This window comes from Rhinichthys klamathensis, unplaced genomic scaffold, assembly GCF_029890125.1.
Source record: "Rhinichthys klamathensis goyatoka isolate OS25496 unplaced genomic scaffold, OSU_Roscu_1.1 h1tg000064l_1, whole genome shotgun sequence".
Classification (NCBI taxonomy): Eukaryota; Metazoa; Chordata; class Actinopteri; order Cypriniformes; family Leuciscidae; genus Rhinichthys; species Rhinichthys klamathensis.
In genome coordinates this window covers 3106638-3127322 of record NW_026606607.1, presented here as the reverse complement: position 1 = coordinate 3127322, position 20685 = coordinate 3106638, and positions in this window count along the sequence as shown.

Below are 20685 nucleotides of genomic sequence, written 5' to 3'. Positions count from 1 at the left end.
CACTGGTTGCCATCTCGTAATTACGACAGCCTAATCACGACATGGCGTGAACGCAGCATAAGCTTGTTGTTTTGGTTCAGGATAATATGGACTAACTGGCTGGGCAGACGTGACGTGAACAGTCTCTGGTCCCGTCCAGCCCGAGCCTTCACCGTTGGTCCCGTCCAGCCCAGAGACGTGAACGGTCTCTGGGCTGGACGGGACCAACGGTGAAGGCTCGGGGCTGGACGGGACCAGCGGTGAAGGCTCGGGGCTGGACGGGACCAGCGATGAAGGCTCTGAGTCCCAGTCTATAAGCCAGTCTTCCTCTTTAAGCTCCACCAAAATTCCCACTGGCACGGCGGGTATGACGTGATGCACAGGCTGGGCAGGACCGACGTGAAGCGCAGATGGTGACATGGTGTGCCACGGGAGGAAGCTGGTAACACGCTTTAATCAACTCATCGCCCAGCGAGCAGGAGGCAGCGAGAGGAACAATCCCCCAGGTGAAGTGGAACAGATCGCAGCTATCCAGAGCCAAAGCCGCGATATGTCCAGCAAGCTCCCAGCTCATGATGTGGTCGGTTCTTCTGTCACAGGTGTGGCACAGGTTGAAGGAGAGACTGAGTCAAAAGGCTCCAATACAAACATTTACTAAACTCAAACTGATAGAGGCAGGCAAACTGACAGAGGGTACACACAGAAAGTCAGGTAACATTGACGAGAACCAACAAAGACTAACTAGGCAGAAGAAACTTAAATACAGACACAAATGAACAATAACGAGGTGAGGACAGGTGACATGGATGATGAAGACGATGAACAGGTGTGTAATAAGGGAGTGAGTTCAGGAGTGAAGACACGAGGGTTTATGGGAAGTGTAGTGAAGACGAAGACAGAATGGTGCAGACGATGACTGTGACAAGGTGTATATGACATTGTTTTTTCAGATGAAATCAATCAGAGTTATATCAAAAAATGTCCTGTCTCCTCCAAGCTTTATAATGGGAGTGAATGGCTGGTGAAATTTTGAAGCCCAAAAAAGTGCATCCATCCATTATAAAAGCAATCCACAATCCATGGGGTTAATAAGGGCATTCTGAAGGAACAAGCCATGCATTTGTGTAAGTAAAATACCCATATTTAAAACTTTATAAACTATAATCACTGGCTTCCGGCAGATGGCCGTATGCATTGGTTGAAGACAAAACAACGGTTGCGAATTAGAAATTTTGAATAGAAATGTCGGAGGATTTCTATATAATAGAAGAGGAGCTTCAGTTTGTTGCACAGCCCTATTTGTTTAAACCGCAAGAGGCTTCTAAGCTTACCATACTCCTACATATGTCGTACATGCGCCCCGTGTTACTCTTGTGGAGCAAGTCGACTTGCGTAGTATGCGCACGGTCTTCTGGCAAAGCTACTTATTTTAAATTATAAAGTTATAAATATGGGTATTTTTCTTACAAAAACCCATGGCTTCTCTTCAGAAGGCCTTTATTAACACCCCGGAGCCATGTGGAGTATTTTTTATAATGGATGGATGCACTTTTTTGGGCTTTAAATTTTCACCAGCCATTCACTCCCATTATTAAGCTTGGTTTAGCCAGGACATGTTTTAATATAATGTCTGAAAGAAGAATGTCATGTACACCTAGGATGGCTTGAGGGTTTTTGGGTGAACTATCCCTTTAACTTCACAAGAGAAGTACTGAAGTACTGATCTATTTTGATGTCTGTAATAGGTGTAACTAAACCAGTTTGTGCTTTAAGGAGTAATTGCCAACACTTGATGTATCTGTCCTTAAAAAACCTAAATATATGAACAAGTGTCTATTTGTCAGTGAGGCAGTGGACCAAAATAGAAGCAGGCTTTTTCACAGAGCTTAGCTCTCATTAAGACTGTTCGATGAATGTCAAAGTTATTTTTTCTCTCCAAATGAACTGCTTAAGTTGCTTGATTATGTTCAACAGCAGTTCTGCACTTTCAATATCACACTATGCACCATAGTTGGAGGAATAACCGTAAACTCATATGTATCTATCTGCCATCAGTCATCCATATTGCATGCAGTGTATATAACGATTCAGTTATGTGTGTTGTGTTCATAATAATTGTATTATTGTTGATTACTATTGTGAAGTGTTTCTTCAACTCTTGTTGCATAATACCTCCTGACAGATACCGCATATAAATAAATATATACAAAATACATCCAAAAATAAATAACAGGTTTCAGTGCAACAAGAACAACAAAATTACCATCTAAAGTCATCAAATATCTTCATCAAAAACAAAACAAAATCAAGAAGTTTAGTGCAACTACTGCAACAAAAGACATTTTAAGATAAGTATCTTGGATTTTGCATGAAAAACAGAAAAAAAGTCTTCTTTGTTCTTTTTTTTTCTTTCTTTTTTGCTACAAAACCACCAAATTTGGATGAAAAAGAAAAAAAACGAAATCACACATTTTGGTGTTACAAGCTTATGACCTGCAATCTATTAAATTGCCCAACAAATTACAAATGTCCATGACTTTGGTGTACATGTGTACAATTGCAGACATATTATCTACTATTGACCTCTAAAGGATGCAAGTGAATTGAATCTACAGCAGCTAAATGCAGTGATTACCATGCTTCAGCAAATCTTTCAAGGCCTTGGTTTGTTTTGACCAGTGCTGAGAATAGCCAAACTCGACAATGTACCCTCTGCGTAGCCCTTAGGTGATTTTATCTTCAGAGCTGAAAATCTTTGTTCACATGTGGTGCTGCTAACACAACAGCTATTTGGCACAACCTAAACAGTTCAAAGAAAACATACTTATATGTTTCCAGTAGGGATGTCAACGATTAATCGACGATCGATTAATTGTCGATAACACGTTTAATCGATAAACCTTATCGATCATCGATTAAGCAGGTTCATGCGCATGCGTGCTGCTCAACCGCGAAACATGTAAGCGAGCGCGCCGGAGTTATGTTTGGGACTATTTTACACCTTCATCATGACTATAAGTTTGCGTGTGCATTCACTGCCTTTTGTTTTGTGCAAATGTAAGTTGTAATAGTTTATTTTGTGTGCGCCTATCTATATCTGATTTACCTCATATTGGATGCATTTGGTTAAGAATTGACGCAGCGTGATCTTTAGCACGTGCAGCTCAAATGGCAATGCACGACTAATAACGACTATTGGGGCTGTCATATTATATAACATTATAAAGAGAACAATATTATAATAAAACATTGTGAATTATTTGGGTTTAGTTGCCGTGTCGCGTTGTTCCAGGAAGAGCGCGTCCACAACATGAGTCATTCTGAATGGCACGTAACTTAGTTCAAGTTCACTTGTGCATTCACGTCATTTTGTGCAGATATACACTCACCGGCCACTTTAGTAGGTACACCTGTCCAACTGCTCGTTAACACTTAATTTCTAAGCAGCCAATCACATGGCGGCAACTCAGTGCATTTAGGCATGTAGACATGGTCAAGACAATCTCCTGCAGTTCAAACCGAGCATCATTATGGGGAAGAAAGTTGATTTGAGTGACTTTGAACGTGGCATGATTGTTGGTGCCAGAAGGGCTGGTCTGAGTATTTCAGAAACTGCTAATCTACTGGGATTTTCACGCACAACCATCTCTAGGGTTTACAGAGAATGGTCCGAAAAAGAAAAAACATCCAGTGAGCGGCAGTTCTGTGGGCGGAAATGCCTTGTTGATGCCAGAGGTCAGAGGAGAATGGCCAGACTGGTTCGAGCTGATAGAAGGGCAACAGTGACTGAAATAACCACTCGTTACAACCGAGGTATGCAGCTAAGCATTTGTGAAGCCACAACACGCACAACCTTGAGGCGGATGGGCTACAACAGCAGAAGACTCCACCGGGTACCACTCATCTCCACTACAAATAGGAAAAAGAGGCTACAATTTGCAAGAGCTCACCAAAATTGAACAGTTGAAGACTGGAAAAATGTTGCCTGGTCTGATGAGTCTCGATTTCTGTTGAGACATTCAGATGTTAGAGTCAGAATTTGGCGTAAACAGAATGAGAACATGGAACCATCATGCCTTGTTACCACTGTGCAGGCTGGTGGTGGTGGTGTAATGGTGTGGGGGATGTTTTCCTGGCACACTTTAGGCCCCTTAGTGCCAATTGGGCATCGTTTAAATGCCACGGCCTACCTGAGCATTGTTTCTGACCATGTCCATCCCTTTATGGCCACCATGTACCCATCCTCTGATGGCTACTTCCACCATGTCACAAAGCTCTAATCATTTCAAATTGGTTTCTTGAACATGACAATGAGTTCACTGTACTAAAATGGCCTCCACAGTCACCAGATCTCAACCCAATAGAGCATCTTTGGGATGTGGTGGAACGGGAGATTCGCATCATGGATGTGCAGCCGACAAATCTGCGGCAACTGTGTGATGCCATCATGTCAATATGGACCAAACTCCCTGAGGAATGCTTCCAGCACCTTGTTGAATCTATGCCACGAAGAATTGAGGCAGTTCTGAAGGCAAAAGGGGGTCCAACCCGTTACTAGCATGGGGTACCTAATAAAGTGGCCGGTGAGTGTAATTTGTAATATTATGTTTATTTTGTATATATCTGATTAATCTCATAGGATGCGTTTCTTTGAGTTAAATAACGTGCTAGCAAAGTGCTCAATGGTTAAGTTATAATATAACTATATTATATTCAGCGCGCGCCGCTCAAGCAGAATGCACGACTAATAACGAGGATTAATTTGGGACTGTCATATTACATAACATGAGAACACTATTTTATTAAATCGGTGTGAATTTATTGGGTTTAGTTGCCGTTTTAAGTGCGTTGTTCCAGGAAGAGCACGCGTCCACAAGTCACACATTCTGACAAGCGCATCTGAGGCGGCGTTGGTGACACGTTGTATTAGTCGTTATTATTTGATTATTAAATATTTAATTTAATTCAGGGCCTGAATTTCGTTTTGGAAAATGGGGGGGAATTTTTTTGAGGGGGAGAATTTTTTTTTTGAGAGGGAGAAAGGGGGGGCATTTTTTCCAAAAAAAAATTACATTTATCTTGCCTAAATGTTTGCGCTCATTGCATTTTTACAAAGGGGTAATATTGTTGTTAAGAGTTTACACAACACAAGGAAGCTTGCGTTAAATTGTTTAATTAAATTGAAAAAAGTAGCACAAATAAATACAATAGAATAAAGATACAAATGAAGACAAATAAAGAGAAAAGTTTTTCAATGGGTCTAACTTCATATAGGCCTACAGAAACTGAATAAAGTAATCAAATGGAAAATAACACTGGGTAGTATTTTAGTCCTGAATAAATTAAATATATATAGGCTATTAATCCTGATTCCTTTAACTTAAAGCTATATTTTGTTGTTTTGACAACTAAATTAATGAGCTAGTGCACGGATCTGTGTTCATTATACTGGCATGCGTTTTATGCTTATTAAAAGACAAAACCGACTATGTTTAGAGTATACTCACGAAGACCGAAATTGACACAATTTTGCGTGTTAAAGCATATAATCCGCGAAAAATAACTTTTGTTACTGGCCAGCTGTTTTTGAGGCGGATTCTCTATGAATGTGCGCATAGAAAATAATCTCTTACAGAGCGTGCGAGCACTGATTAGTTTAAAATCGCTTGAATGTTTAAACTTGTAAGACTTAAAAAGACGTGCAAATGGTAAACTTCAGTCACGATGCACTGCTGGCCCGATTGTGCAAGTGAATATTCCGTCATGTCCCGACTCCTAAACGCGAGTGTGTATTATCGCCGCAGCGCTTGATTCTTGCCTTGCACTAGGGCCAACACATTTTGAGAGAAGAGATAGAAGACGCGGCACCGCTGAACACTCACGCTGTTTGTGAAATTGCGCCTGGCAGATAGTTGTTAAAAGAATGATTTGATTTTATAATCTGTGTGGATTACGATTGCGGGAATTTCCTGCATTATAAATGGGAGACCTGTGGGAATTATTAGAATTATGCGCAATACCCGCAATCCCGCGCCGAAATTCGAGCCCTGTTATTATCAATCACATCGAAACATTTTACAATCCTACTAGCCCTTTATTTAGATTAAAACCATTCTCATTAATTTGGTGAGGAACATAGCGGTTTGAGCAGCATTTGCAGACGCTGTCATGCTGTTGGCCATATTCACTGCAGCAGACTCATATTGCAGTATTAAGGCTAACGATTAATCGATTAATTGATCGTTAATTTAAACGACGATCGATCATGGGAATTTGTGAAAATTGACATCCCTAGTTTCCAGTAAAATGAACAAACAAACTCCATCAAAGTATTAGGACTTTCTTTTCCATTCATCTTAAGTCAATCTAATACTCTCCCTAGCTAATACTCTTTCCATCCCCAATCTAATATTCTCCCTACCTAGTGAAGCTCATGCTTAATATCTTCAAGATTTGACTCATAAGCATTAGCCAAAATTACAATCTCTTCCTTCCTCAAAAAGCTACTGCTTGATGGATTTAGAGCCTGGATTCCTTTCATGATGTTGCAATCGGTACCTGAAAAACATCTTTCTATTTCCCTGATCATGGTGTCAAAGACAGGGCAGAACACTTTGACTCGAAAAGTTTTCTTGCAATCTGGTTCTACATAGTGTCCAAGTGTGGAAGTAATGATGGAATTTTGTTGAAATGTCAACCTTTTCACATGTCTTAAGTATATTTGACCAACGGTCTTCAAAAAAGGCCTCACTGCGATAATGCGTCAGTGTCTCTTTCAGTGCATCAATGAGTTCCCTTTCGAAAGGAAACTCGCACTGCGTCAATTGACGCTAAGGGTAACGCCTCAGGCGTGACAGGTCTCTGAAATCACAATCAAATCACGGTAATCCTATTGACCACGGACAGCCCATTACATCATCAGCACTTGAGAATTACGGTAAGAATGAAATGCACTGAAAAGAAGCAAAGCTTCCAGAAGTGTGCAGACCCGAGCCCAAGATATCTGGCGCCTGGTGACACACACGAGCTGTGCGTTTTTTGTTTGGGTGAAGAGCATGCACAGGCAGTTCTCGAGGGAGCTGCCTGTGCAAACTGTGAGCATTTTCCCTTGAGAACGCTCCGCTCTCGTCTGGCCCTCTTCTCGAGCGAAATAGGGTTCAGAGTCTGGACCTCGTGGTTCGGGTCCCGCTCATGCTAAGGCAGAGCGGCGATGTGCATCATGGGGTTCCCAGATGGAGCTTGCCGATCGCCTTGACAGGGGGATAACCCTCTCAGATGGTTCGGCGGCCAGCGAGAGTGAGCTGCAGGTGGGGGATTTCTCTCCTCCGACTAGCCCAGTGAGTGCTCTTCAGGATGAGCAGGAGATGGCTGATGAGCAGTGTTGGGCAAGTTACTTTTAAAAAGTAATTAGTTACAGTTACTAGTTACTACTTCCAAAAAGTAACTAAATTAGTTACTCAGTTACAAATTTTAAAGTAACTAGTTACTTAAGAAAGTAACTATTGCGTTACTTTCAAGTAAAATTTAAATTTAAATGCTCAAATGTGACCCCACCTCTACCCCTCTTTAACGGAACTTACAATACATGTGCATGTTCAATTATTTATGATAAATCTAAATATTATAATGAAATGGACACTTAATACAATACATTATTAACAGAAACATGAAACATTGTACACACATCTAAAAAAAAAATTTTTTTGCTGTGGGACAAAGTGAGACTAGCCTCCAATCAAATGCCATGTAGATAATGTTTATATAGTGGATCAATGCAAATAACACAATAGATGTTTTGGAACTTTTGATATTTATTGCTCGTTACTGGAAAAAGTAATGCCGTTAGTATTCCCATCACTGCTGATGAGCGTGGTGAAATTCATATAGATTGTGAACCCTCTCAGCCATTCTACCCACTGATGGCCCGCCTCGGCTTTGTTAGTGAGAGCGCCTCTTTCAGGTATGTGAAATGTGGTAGACGCTATGTTCACAAATAACTGTTTGGTGATTCTTCACTTCGCACGCCGCAGGTGACCTGAGTTGGTCTTCTTTAAGAGTCATTTTTGTGTGCAACTAACACTAAAATGTATCTGTCTACAGACCTTGGGGTCATGTCAATGTCATAAGGTAAGGTAAATTATTAAAAAAAAAAATTTATTATGGCCCTGAAGTCCCCCTTTTAGGTGGCTAGAATGATAGAGAGAAGCACCAGTTGCATGGGCTTCTTTTGTGAGTATGTGATGGCTTCCCTTGTTGTCGAATGTAAGATAAATCGAGGTGTGCCACTGCTCATTCTAGTTGTAAACTATGTTTATAGCTTAAGCTTCCTCTCATGGTGAGAGCATTTGAGGCCGCCACTCATTCATATGATTCGCTCAATCATATATTACTCATTTGCTAATAAAAGCGGAGAGTTAAGTGAAAGTCAGAAGCAGAACGTCATTCTAAAAAAGAATGGGAATGTTTATGCTGCTGCTTGTTTTTTCTACACACATCTGTGTTAGCACTCAGGCTATTAGCCACCTCAGGGGAGAGTAGTTGGTCTCTCTTAAAAAAAAAAAAAACTTTTTTCTTTCTTTCTTGGAGTATAGACTGACGCTGGACCTTCAGATAGATCTTATGTCCGGCCCACAGGACCGTCTAACATTTTTTGGTCCTGAGTACATCGCCCCCTTGAGCTCTGTTTGGGTTTTCAGTTAGGCTGAACGGTTTTGGAGCCCCTCATTGAGTAAACTTTATTGTGAGGCTGTGGCTCCTCCGAGCCCTCTGGTAGATCTATGCTTACAGGCTGGCCCTCACCAGGGCTGCCTCTGTAGCTGGCCTAGGCTATACTAGGGATAGTGGAGGCGTTCTGCTAAAGCATTTCTGCCTCTGGCCCTTCACTTTGTGAATGTAGGCTTTTAGCATCATGTAGGCTTTTAGCATCATAGGCATATGACAGCCTCCTCCCATGGGAGTCGTTAGGCCAAGGCCTGTCCCCTTTCTGTGTTCTGGGGTGAGAAGTGTAATGCAGTTTGGTGCAGAGGGATGATTTATAAAGACCCTGGGTTAGGCCGCAATAAGGCCTTCCCGGTACAATGGGTCTTTCTTAAGCAGGGTTAGGCCGTCTTTCGGCTGACGAAGAGACTGGGTTTTGTCTGCCCGACCCCGAAATCTCAGGGTTAGGTGGTCGTATTCCCCTGTTGATACAGGGTAGGTCTGCGTACAGATGGTAGGCCCCTGACTCTAGGACCTCAGTTAAGGCAGAGTGGCGTATGTTGTACTCCCCTTGCTTAAAGGGTGTTGCGTTCTTGCTGAGTACACTGCCATGGGCAATGTGATTAGGTACCAGGATGCTGTAGGAGCTGTGTAAACAGCTTATCTGCCAACGAAGACTGCACTGTTAGGTAGTAGGCCTCAGCAGGCCTCCTTGACCAGGCAGCCCCCAAGAGGGCTCTGCAGGCCAGCTTACCTCAGGTGGTTGGCCTTAGTAGTTTGGGCAGTACATTCACTGATGGGTAGTAGGCCTTAAACAGGCCTCCTCGGAAGGGAGTCCTAACGTTGTGGGACATACATTATAGCTGCGACCAGGTAGCTAGCCTTATTAGACCTCCTGTGGGTGGCCTTAATATTTGTGTTGGTGTAGTATGGTTCCCAACGGTATATGTTTGTAGCAGGATAGACCAGGCCTCCCTGATGGCGAGTCCCCGGCAGTATGAATTTGGCTGACAGAACTGAGTTGCTTCAGGCCTAGTAGGCCTCTCAAATCCTCTAAGTGAGTCTTGAGTGACGGGGTATACAAACAGTAGTGTTGATGGTCAGGCGCTGACCTAAATAGCAAGGCCTCCCTGACCCTGAGGCCCATCATGGGGTGCTCGACTGTTAATTCGCTGGCCAATCAGACAATTGGCTTCAGTGGGCCTCTCTGGAGGCGAGCCCCAATTATGATCAGCCGAATAGGATTGATCAATGTCAGGCAGTTATCAGGCCACCATGATAACTGGCTCTCCAGGCCTCCTTGAAGGCAGGTAGTAGGCTCCTCCAGGCCTCCCTGCAGGCAGGTAGTAGGCCTCTCCAGGCCTCCCTGCAGGCAGGTAGTTCGCCTCTCCAGGCCTCCCTGAAGGCGAGTTCTCACGGATGCTTGCTATCAGGTAGTAGGCCTCTCCAGGCCTTTCTGAAGGTGAAGTCCCAAGGATGGGCAACTGCACAGCTAGCCTTACTGGCTGCCAGGTAGTAGGCTTCACAAGGCCTCCCTAAAGGTGAGTTCCCAGTTACGGGCACTAGGTAGCCAGCCTTTTCGTTATCAGGTAGTAGGCCTCACCAGGCCTCCCTGTAAGTGGTTTCCCAGCCACGCTAGTGGCCGCTTACTATCAGTTCATCTGGCCTTAGCAGGCAGCTTCTGAAGGTGAGCTTGTGCCCTAGCACGACTAATGGTAATTTTCTGCTATAGGTTCCCTCCCGAAACCTCTTTTATCTAGCCTACAGCCTGGTTTGCCTACCGGGCAGACCATGTGCTCCCCTCACTGAGGGTCACTATGAGTACTCGGCATCCTGAGTCTGGTCAGACGGTCGTAGGCCTCTCGTGAGGCCTCCCAGTTAGATCAGTTTGTGTGAAACACAAACACTGGGTAGATCTGTGGATCGAGCAGAGAAACTCCCCTCGCTAGCAAGGGTTGTAAGCACTATACTTAGTCATGTTCTCCGGGATACACCGTCTCTGAGGTCCGGGCCGAGTGGTTCACTGTCACCTTCACAGTCCCTCGGGTTGGATGCCTTACCTAAAGGTGTCCAGGTGTCCAGAGTCTCTGTCTTCACACAGACAGGAAGTTGGCCAGACTGAAGTGTCCAAGTAAGTGACGCCAGCTCAGGCCTTCCTGGTGGCATTTCGGGTGAGTATGTTCCCCTGGATAGTGATTGGCTGGGGCTCCTTTGGGTTCCCTAGCCACATTCCCTAGAAGGGACCCCTTCTAAATTTGAACCAGGTAGGCCTTTCATCAAACAGTGTTTATGGAGGTTTTCCTGTGGAACATATAGCTTGGGCTATGACCGTAGGGAATGCTGTCACTGACAGCCCAGTGTGACATGAAGGGTGAGTGGTTCTGGCATTTCATTTGAATTTGCTGGTTTTGACAGTTGTCACTGCCAATGGGTATCCACTCCCCTTAGCATGGTGGCATTGGTATATCGTTCCCCTTAGCGTCAATCGACGCAGTGCGAGTTCCCTTTCGAAAGGGAACGTCTAGGTTACGACTGTAACCTCTGTTTCCTGAGAACAGGGAACGAGACACTGCGTCTTTTCGCCATGCCTTGGGGCCTGCCTACCAAACCGTCCCTTCAGACGTAAAGGTGATTGTCATGTTTGCAAGGCGCCCTTATATACTTCCGGGTTCGCACGACGATGATGTCATGGGCTGTCACCAGTCAATAAGACCGTGATTTGATTGTGATTTCAGACACGTCACGCCTGAGGCGTTCCCCTTAGCGTCAATCGACGCATTGTCGTGTTCCCTGTTCTCAGGGAACAGAGGTTACAGTCGTAACCTAGACGTTCAACAGCCTTAGAGACTTAGACTGGATTTAGAGATTTAGACTGGAGCGTCTCAGACAAAAATATTACAGTAATGTAACACCTTACACCATCATGCTCCACTGCACTTCAAGCCATTTCTGATGGATGTAAGATCCAGACAAGAAGACAAAGTCTTTCCATACTTTAATTATTTTCGCAGTTAAAGGGATAGTTTACTCAAAAATGAAAATTCTTCCACTATTTTATTGATTGATATTATTATTAATATTATTTGTATTATTGTATTTTCATTTTTTTGACAATAAACAAGCCAGAATGAGAACATGAAAACACGAATAAAATCAACTCCCCACCTACCAATCCCTCCCTCCCCTCCCACCCTACCCAGCTTAACCTTGCAGTCTCTTTACAATGGGGTACATAATGGATAGATAAGTTAACAGAAAAACAAAGCCAAAGGAATGATAAAACATTTAAAACAAACAAAAAACAAGAATAGGGATAAAGTGTTAAGGTATTCAATCTGAGTCCTGATCATTGCTTTGCGCAATATACTTGGAGATCTTCTCAGCAGCTATAGTCCAGGGCTGGGTTACCCGAAACCTTCTTAACACTACGTCATTCTTATGTTACACCTTAAGCTGTACCTTATCGTTAATATGTGTTTCCCGAAACGTTCTTAGTTAAGTATACCTTCTGTAAGTCATACCTTCGGAAGGTTGGTCTGGACCACTCTTAGCTTTACCTTATCACTGCTGCAGGTCTATACGAATATAATTCTGAAGTTGTACTACACCCAGACAGTGTTCAATTAGGCTAATTCAAGTGTTTTCATGCAAAGAATAAAATTGTCATTACACTGAATGTTGTTAGATTTTTAATTATATTATCCAAAGGTACATCAGCTGGCAAACCATTAAAGGCTTAATAGTCTATTTAAAGGGAATGATTGTGGTGGGGAGTTTGCTCAAACCATGGCAGCGATACAACGAATAGTTGACGGTGCCATCTGCGGAGCGCTTTCAAATGCCAGTGAAAGCATACTGTCAGTTAAGTCCTATTCGGAAGGTAATTGTTTCTCATGGGTTCGTGCGGTATTTTAAACATTTATTGGGGTAAGTCGGTGATTTTATTGCCGTCCGAATCCATAATGTCATTGTTTTTTCTCACCCAACCCGCTTAAAAATCCCTGGCCAAATTACCTACTGTTTTTTGACAAACAGGTCGTGTGGTAATTTATTTACCGTCTGAATCCACATCTCTGAGTTTACAAGAAGAGATTCAAAACTCACGTACATACACTTTTATTACTGAAATGCTGGAAAGTACTTACAAGAACAATATTTCATCGCAGCCACCTCAGCGAACAAAAAGTTATTGTGGCAGCAATATATGATACAATTTAAAAATATGTAGGCTAGGCTATTATAGGCTATTATAGTTTGGATTATTTTAGTCCTAATAAATGCAATTTCAACTATTTCTGAAGTGAATCTTTTATAAAGAACACTGATTTCTCACATAACGCAGTGAAGCAGCTCCTAGACAAGTGAATAATTGATTCTCGAGCCATCGATATCAACAAATTCAGCACCATCGCCACGGACAGCACCTGGTAACGTCACACGTAATCTTAAGCAACTTCCTAAGGTATGGTTCGGGGAACACGCCTAGAAACGGTATACCTTTAGTTAAGTTATACCTTAAAGGGATACTTCAGGATTTAGCATTAAGCTTTGTATTAGTAGAAAACCTGTAGTATTTTCAAATTACCGTGCTTTCCACCCTCATATCCCCCTTAGACGTGTGATTTATGTATTTTTTGTCTGGAAAAAATCCTTAGATGACGCAAAAATCGTCATTTTGCGTCAGCGGAGGATTTTTTGGCCAGAGGCTAAAGACTACAGCCAGTAGAGAGAGCTGTTCCGCATGTTTTCAACCCGCCCATTGAGGGTGGGATCTCACTCACAGAATGTACACATAGTGTCAGACATCTTTTTTGGAAGCTAAGGTAGCAGGCTCTTATTCTGTGGAGAAAGCTGAGTAACTTAGTAGGAGAAAGCTGAGTAGTAGGGGTTACCATTCATCCTCTTTTTCCAGGACATGTCCGGCCTTCGAGATCGTACAAAATGTCCGGGATTCAGCTTTTGCTTTCTGCAGTCACCATTCATTGTTTACATGCACACCTTTTGTTTCAATCAAACTGAAGTCATTCCGATTGGTGGATCTGAATGTAGTGTTTACATGAACGCTAAACAAGTGATCGGTTGATGTGCGTTTTAACATTGCTAAGAAAATTCCCGCTCCTCCGTGAGAGATACGAGACCGGTGCGTCTCACAGGTGTTGCTCATCAGTAATCATGCCACCGCCCTCGCGCCGTTCTCCCACGGCCCTAGCCTCGTCCTGCTCGCCACAGTAAACATAATGAATGGTGACTGTAGAACGCAAAAGCTGAATCCCGGACATTTTGGGCGATCTCGAAATCCCGGGCAGACTCATCACGGAGACTCACTAGTAGCCTAGACTTGTTGTCTAACTACTGCGCTCCGTTACCGGTCCTAGGGCAGCGAAGCAAGTGCATTCTGGGAGTTGTTGTCTTTTATCCACATAAGCCAAAAATAAATTTTCTGGCTTTTCTAAGTCTAGAAAGCTCCAAATTCAAAAATAATTTTTACTGGGGCGGGATTAGATTATGTGCGCACAATCGATTTAGATCTCGGTCCCTTCTTCTTCAGTGCGGGTATCTAGATAGGGAACATTTTTTTAAGGAAGCCTATTGGGTCATCTCCTTCCCGGCACTGCGGCAGTCCCACCAAACGCACATCACGGCGAGACCTGTCTTTTAACTCCGTGATTTTTAGGGTGAGGCTTTGCTGCTCTGTTGTGCACATGTTTAGATCTTTCTTAATCTGTCGCATCTCACCCTTAATCTTGTCTACCTTTGATACCAATTCTCGTACCGTGTTCGTTTGAGATTGCACTTCTTGGCGGAGCTCGATCAGAGAGGATTTAACATCCTCCATAGCCAACCGAATTGCATTTTGAATCATAGTATCAAGCGAGAGTTTTTGTTTTGAAAGCGCCTCAGCAATGGCGTCTGTCAGATTAGCCTCAGTGCTCGCTAGCATCAACTTTTTCTTCCTGGAGGGAGTTGTGGACAGCGAGGAGGCCTGTTTTTTGTTTCTGTACAAAAAACAATATACCGAGTAGGAAATAACTGGCTGTCGGGTCATTCTCATGTTACGTAGCACGTTTGAGCAAGAGGTTTGTTCTCATATGTCAAGCAGGTTCGATTGAGCTTCTGTTTATGTTCGCTGATCAATGTTTGTATGTGAATAAAAGCCTAAATTCAATCGGAATATTCATCATATAAAGTGATCGAGTAAAAGTGCATAAAAGTGCTTCCATCAATGCTTTTTATTATTGTTGAAGGACTGATAGCATGACTAGATTTAGTTATCCTTAGCATTCGCATATTCATTTCATACAAATGTTGTTTTGGGGGATGTTTTTTTGCGGATGCAGTTTTCCTTTGTCTTGAAGGTAACTGCTGTGTTACCAGCATACAAACTGAGCAGCAGGGCTTGAGGTTTTAAAAGCACTCTGAACATTATTCTAATGTAAATAGGCAGTGTAACTGACAACCAGTGTTGGGGGTAACGAGTTACAAAGTAACGGATTACAGTAACGATATTACTTTTTTGGGTAACGAAGTAAAGTAACGCATTACACTAAAAATATCGGTAACTACACTACTTTACTATACTATAGGAACGCGCTTTCCTGCGTTACCCAAGCCGTGTTTGCTTGTGTGTAAAGTTCTGTCTAGTGGTGCGTGCGCACCGTTGCCATAGAGATCGATTTGAGTGACATTGCTGCCGGTGCGAAGGAGAGAGGGAAATGGAGACGGAGACGGAGACAGGGGGTCTCTGCAGCGCGAGTCTCCGCTGACTGCACGCGCACCTCCCCAAACGGACGAGGCGTTTATACTCGACGCGCTCGCCATTGTAATATTCTGTGAAACGACGGGGCGACTCGAGTAATTGTCCTCTTAACCATCAGGAATCAACGGTGAGAAGTAGAAAGGTCCACACGTGACGATGTTTATTTTAGTAGGCTACATCACCACCAATAACACTACAAAAAGAATCGTGTACGTAAAATCCAGTAAACCCTGAGATTATTACTTGTGACATTAGAACAAAATGTGGATATAAAAACATGTATGTAGACTATAGAACTAAATCAACGATCTCTTAAATAGTTTCTAATTTCACTAAACATTTCATTAAGTTTCGTGGACATTTTATAAAACATGGATCTTTCTATTAAAAATGCTTATTATGCTATTGTAGGCTCATTTTGTAAACATAAGCAACTGATTTAGACACGCAAACTGTGTGCCGGTGCGGTCACGGTGAGACGTAGGCTACATGCTCGGGCAGATTCGGCTTCTTGAAGTCGTTCATCCTCGGATTCGGCGCCGCGCGCGCTGTTACAAAAACTCTTCTCAAGTCTTGGAGCACAGCAGGTAACACAAAACAAAATGAACAGGCTTGTTGCTGGGTTCATTGTAGAGGAATGCTTCCCCTGCCGACTATTGAATCGCCAAGAAAAATGCATTTTAAATTAAGATTAAAAATGTAAAAGTGACCTTTATTTTATTATTTTTCATTGACCACTTCATTTTTTATTTTTATTGCCATGAGTCGAATAAAAAGCTTGTTTTGTTCTCAGGAGAAGAGTTTATTCTCATGTTTCCCAAAGCCTGTGTTTTAAAACTTGTGTGTTGACCCCATTTTAAAATGACCGCACCATAGCCTCCTTTATCCTGTTGTTTGTGGATTTTACAGTGAGATATATTTCCTTGTGCAGACAGGGATATTGTTCTTTCATATGGTTTTACATGCCATTTTGTATATATTTATACAATAAACACTATGTAGACAGGCTAAGTGATGATAGGGCTATGATATTTGTCCATAAATTAAGAAACGGGAAAGTAAAGTAATAAGTAGTGAAGTTACTTTTCAAACGCAGTAACTAGTAAAGTAATCTCATTACAATTTACAGAAGTAACTAGTAACTAGTAACTAATTACCTTTTTTGAGTAACTACCCCAACACTGCTGACAACCTTACCTTCATCTCACCTGGGAGAATAATCAAACCTTACATGAGACTCTTTTTAAGGGAACCCCGGCCCCCAGATTTGGTGTCTCATTTACAACATTGGGTTATTTCCATTGACGGAAAGGAGTTTCTTTGAGTGCATGGGTCATTGGATATGGTCCATTTGACCCCAGTAGATTCAAGTTCAGGATCATTTACATTGTGGATGGTGGTGGAGGAGGGGAGGGGAGGGGGTGGGGGTTGTAACACTGTGGGTGCAGGAGAACTTTGCAAAAATGCCTCTGTTAAAACAGGGAAAACAAACTTAAATATAGCAAAAATGCCTAAAATGAAATAGGTATATGCACAAAAAAAGTCATTATATTAAAGTATTAATTAATAAATTTGCATTATTTCTTGTTTGTTTATTTGTTTGTTTATTTGCAGTAATAACCCATTTGTATTTCCACAAATTACTTGTTCTTAAAATAGTTTTCTTGATGATGTCACAAAAATTCACTTGAAATATCCATAAATATAGCCTATGTGATTTAAAATAAGTTTTGGTTCTCAAATTATTTTATATTTTTTAAGTAATATAAAAATATCAAATATAAAGATATTTTGAAACTTAAAAGTCAGATACTAGAATAAGAATAATTTCCCAGAATGTTCTAACATACTCCATAATTATGATGATTCTGTATGATGTTATAAAGCTATCCTAAAACAATATGTTTGTGGTGCAGAATGACAAAATTAAAATCTGATGGCAGTGTTGAATGATTTGACAGTAAGATGAGAGAAATATGTCTACCCGGTTGAGGGGGAAAAAAGTATCAGGGTATCAAAGTATCAAATTTTTACTTGAGTCAATTGAGTATATTCCTCTTCCTGTCATTGTAGGCCTAAATCAAAATTCAGTACCCTGTGCATAATGCCAAAATAACTCATATCCACGCTGAGTCAATTCTGAATCCTGTATCAGAGAACATCCTCCATGCTGTTAAGTGCAGTGAAAGAGGCACAATGTAAAAACTACAGTCAAACCTATATCACAGGCATAACATCTAATCCAGTCATAACATGGACAATTCCAACATGTGATGATGCCACCAAAAGTGTACAATATACTAATTCAACAAGGGTGTGTATATAGCTTCTCTCTCTTTGTCTCTCTTTCTGATAAGGTTGAGTCTTCACCACCTGCTTCAGTTCATACACAATAATAGCTGCACCTTCTTGAGTTGTTGTCATGGCAACTGCACAAGACATCATCAGAGGCAAGCAGAGAGATGCTATGGTACCCAGTCATTATGATGTACATGGGGAACAAACTCTGCGCAAGCGTGTTCCTGTCTGTTTGTAGCCAGACTGTGTTGGTAGCTAGCACAGTCGTGGCCTAATCGTTAGAGTCAGACTGGTAACCCGAAGGTTTGGGGTTTGATTCTCAATACCGGCAGAAAATGACTGAGTGTGAGCAAGGCAAACTAACCCCCGGGCGCCACAGCAAAATAACTGCCCACTGCTCCGGGTGTGTGTTTGTGTGCAAGCTGCTCATAATGTGTGTGCACTAACTTGGATGGCAGAAGACAAATTCCGGGTATGGGTTACCATACTTGGCCTTCATGTAATGTCATTTTTACTTTCAAGCAAGATTAGCTGAAGACATTCTGTTTCTTAAAGCCAATTAAATATGGTTATATAACATCCATTAATTTTGAGAAATATGAAAGCTGTAAAGAAGTCCTAAATACAATGAACTGTGGTACAAGAAAGACAATGACCCTTGTGTCTTCTTAGTATCAAGAGAGCTATCATAACCACACTGTAAAAAATTATCGTGATTTTAACGGTAAAAGACTGTAAAAATGCTACAGTAAAAAACTGTTAATTGGTTAACAGAAAGTTTCCTTATATATACGGTAAATAACTGTGATAGATCTAACGGTACATTTAATGTAATTTTACTGTAAAATACCGATAAATTTACAGTTTTTGAAAGTGAAAAAGAGCAACTCATTGTATAATTTACAGTGAAAAGCCGTAAATTGACATTCCCACAATTCCCTGCGCGACACTTCACATTTGATGTATTTTTGTTGAAATAACTGTTTCTTCTTAGTGTTCTTAGTTATTTTCTTATCAGTTATGTACATTAGAGTTTTATGTTACATTTAATGTTGTTAAATTAATGTTTATTGCATTTTTAAAAATTTCATGTGTTACCATGATGCTGTTTAGTGTTTGTGCGAATGACACTGTGCAGCTTCTTTATATTACTATTAACTTTCTTGTGGAAGAGCTGTTAGTGATGAAATTAGATTAATCACGTGACTTTCATCACTGCTGTAATGATTGTTGTTTGTCAGTGTATTACAATGGTACAAAACAGATATTAATACATAAATAGGTTGGTAAATTAACATTATATCAGATAATGAAATACGGTTTATTACTGTAAATTTTAAAGGGATACTCCACTTTTTTTGGAAATAGGCTCATTTTACAACTCCCCCAGAGTTAAACTGTTGAGTTTTACCGTTTTTGAATCCATTCAGCCGATCTCCGGTTCTGGCGGTACCACTTTTAGCATAGCTTAGCATACATCATTGAAGTGGACAAGACCATTAGCATTTCTCAAAAAAAAATGACCAAAGGGTGTCGATATTTTTCTTATTTAAAACTTGACTCTTCTGTAGTTACATCGTGCACTAAGACCGACGGAAAATGTAAAGTTGCGATTTTCTAGGCTGATATGGCTAGGAACTATACTCTCATTCCTGCGTAATAATTAAGAAACTTTACTGCCGTACCATGACTGCAGCAGGCGTAATGATATGACGCAGCGCCTGAAAATAGTTCCGTTGTGTTGACGGAAGGTAGCCTATTTTCAGGCGCTGCGTCATATCATTACGCCTGCTGCACTCATGGTACGGCAGTAAAGTTTCTTGATTATTACGCAGGAATGAGAGTATAGTTCCTAGCCATATCAGCCTAGAAAATCGCAACTTTACATTTTCCGTCGGTCTTAGTGCACGATGTAACTACAGAAGAGTCAAGTTTTAAATAGGAAAAATATCGAAACTCTTTGGTCATTTTTTTTTTTAGAAATGCTAATGGTCTTGTCCACTTCAATGATGTATGCTAAGCTATGCTAAAAGTGGTACCGCCAGAACCGGAGATCGGCTGAATGGATTGAAAAACGGTAAAACTCAACAGTTTAACTCTGGGGGAGTTGTAAAATGAGCCTATTTCCAAAAAAAGTGGAGTATCCCTTTAAGTCAAGTCTGTAAAACCAATAACGTCTGTACCATATTTTTGACGGTAAAGTTCTGGCAACCACAGCTGCCGGTATTTTACCGTAAAAATGGCATTTTATTTTTTACAGTGCACGTGAACATTTTTTTAAATTATTATTATTGTCAGTAAAATGTGTGCTGAAAATAACTGCATTTAATACAGAAATGTTGTTTGGGAGATTTTGCCATTGAATTTGGGTCAAATATAACCAAAGATTTACTTATTATAGGGTTTTTTTTTTGTTTTTGTTTTTTTGTTAGGCTACTTACTATTCTAACAACAAAGTAGCGCATTTGTGTAATTTTTGTTAAAGTCCGACAAAAAACCAGTTGATCTGTATGAATGATTGCATTTTTTTTCATCTTTTTTTAAGCTGAAAAATTTGTGGTTTAGTCCTATTTGCTTTCTCCCCATCATGCACTATAGTGTATCAAAGAAACAATTTTCATAAAATGATTAAAAGCTGCCTAAAATCTGACACTTCACATAGTTCCACAGTCAAAGTGGAAAGACAATTGGTTAATTCTGATTAAGGGCCTGTTCACACAAAGAACGATAACTATAACGATAGATAACAATAACAATATTAGCATCCACACCAGCGGAAAATATAATTTTGTTTATTATAAGCGCGCTGCAGTTGTCATCTGCCGCTTTAAATACTCGAGCTTTAAAGCAATATTATCGGATGGATACTGATTGGCTGTCAATGCTTTTATAGGTCATCAGAAAAAAACGTTCTGAAAGTGATTCCAACAATAGATTTTCTTGGTGCCGTTATC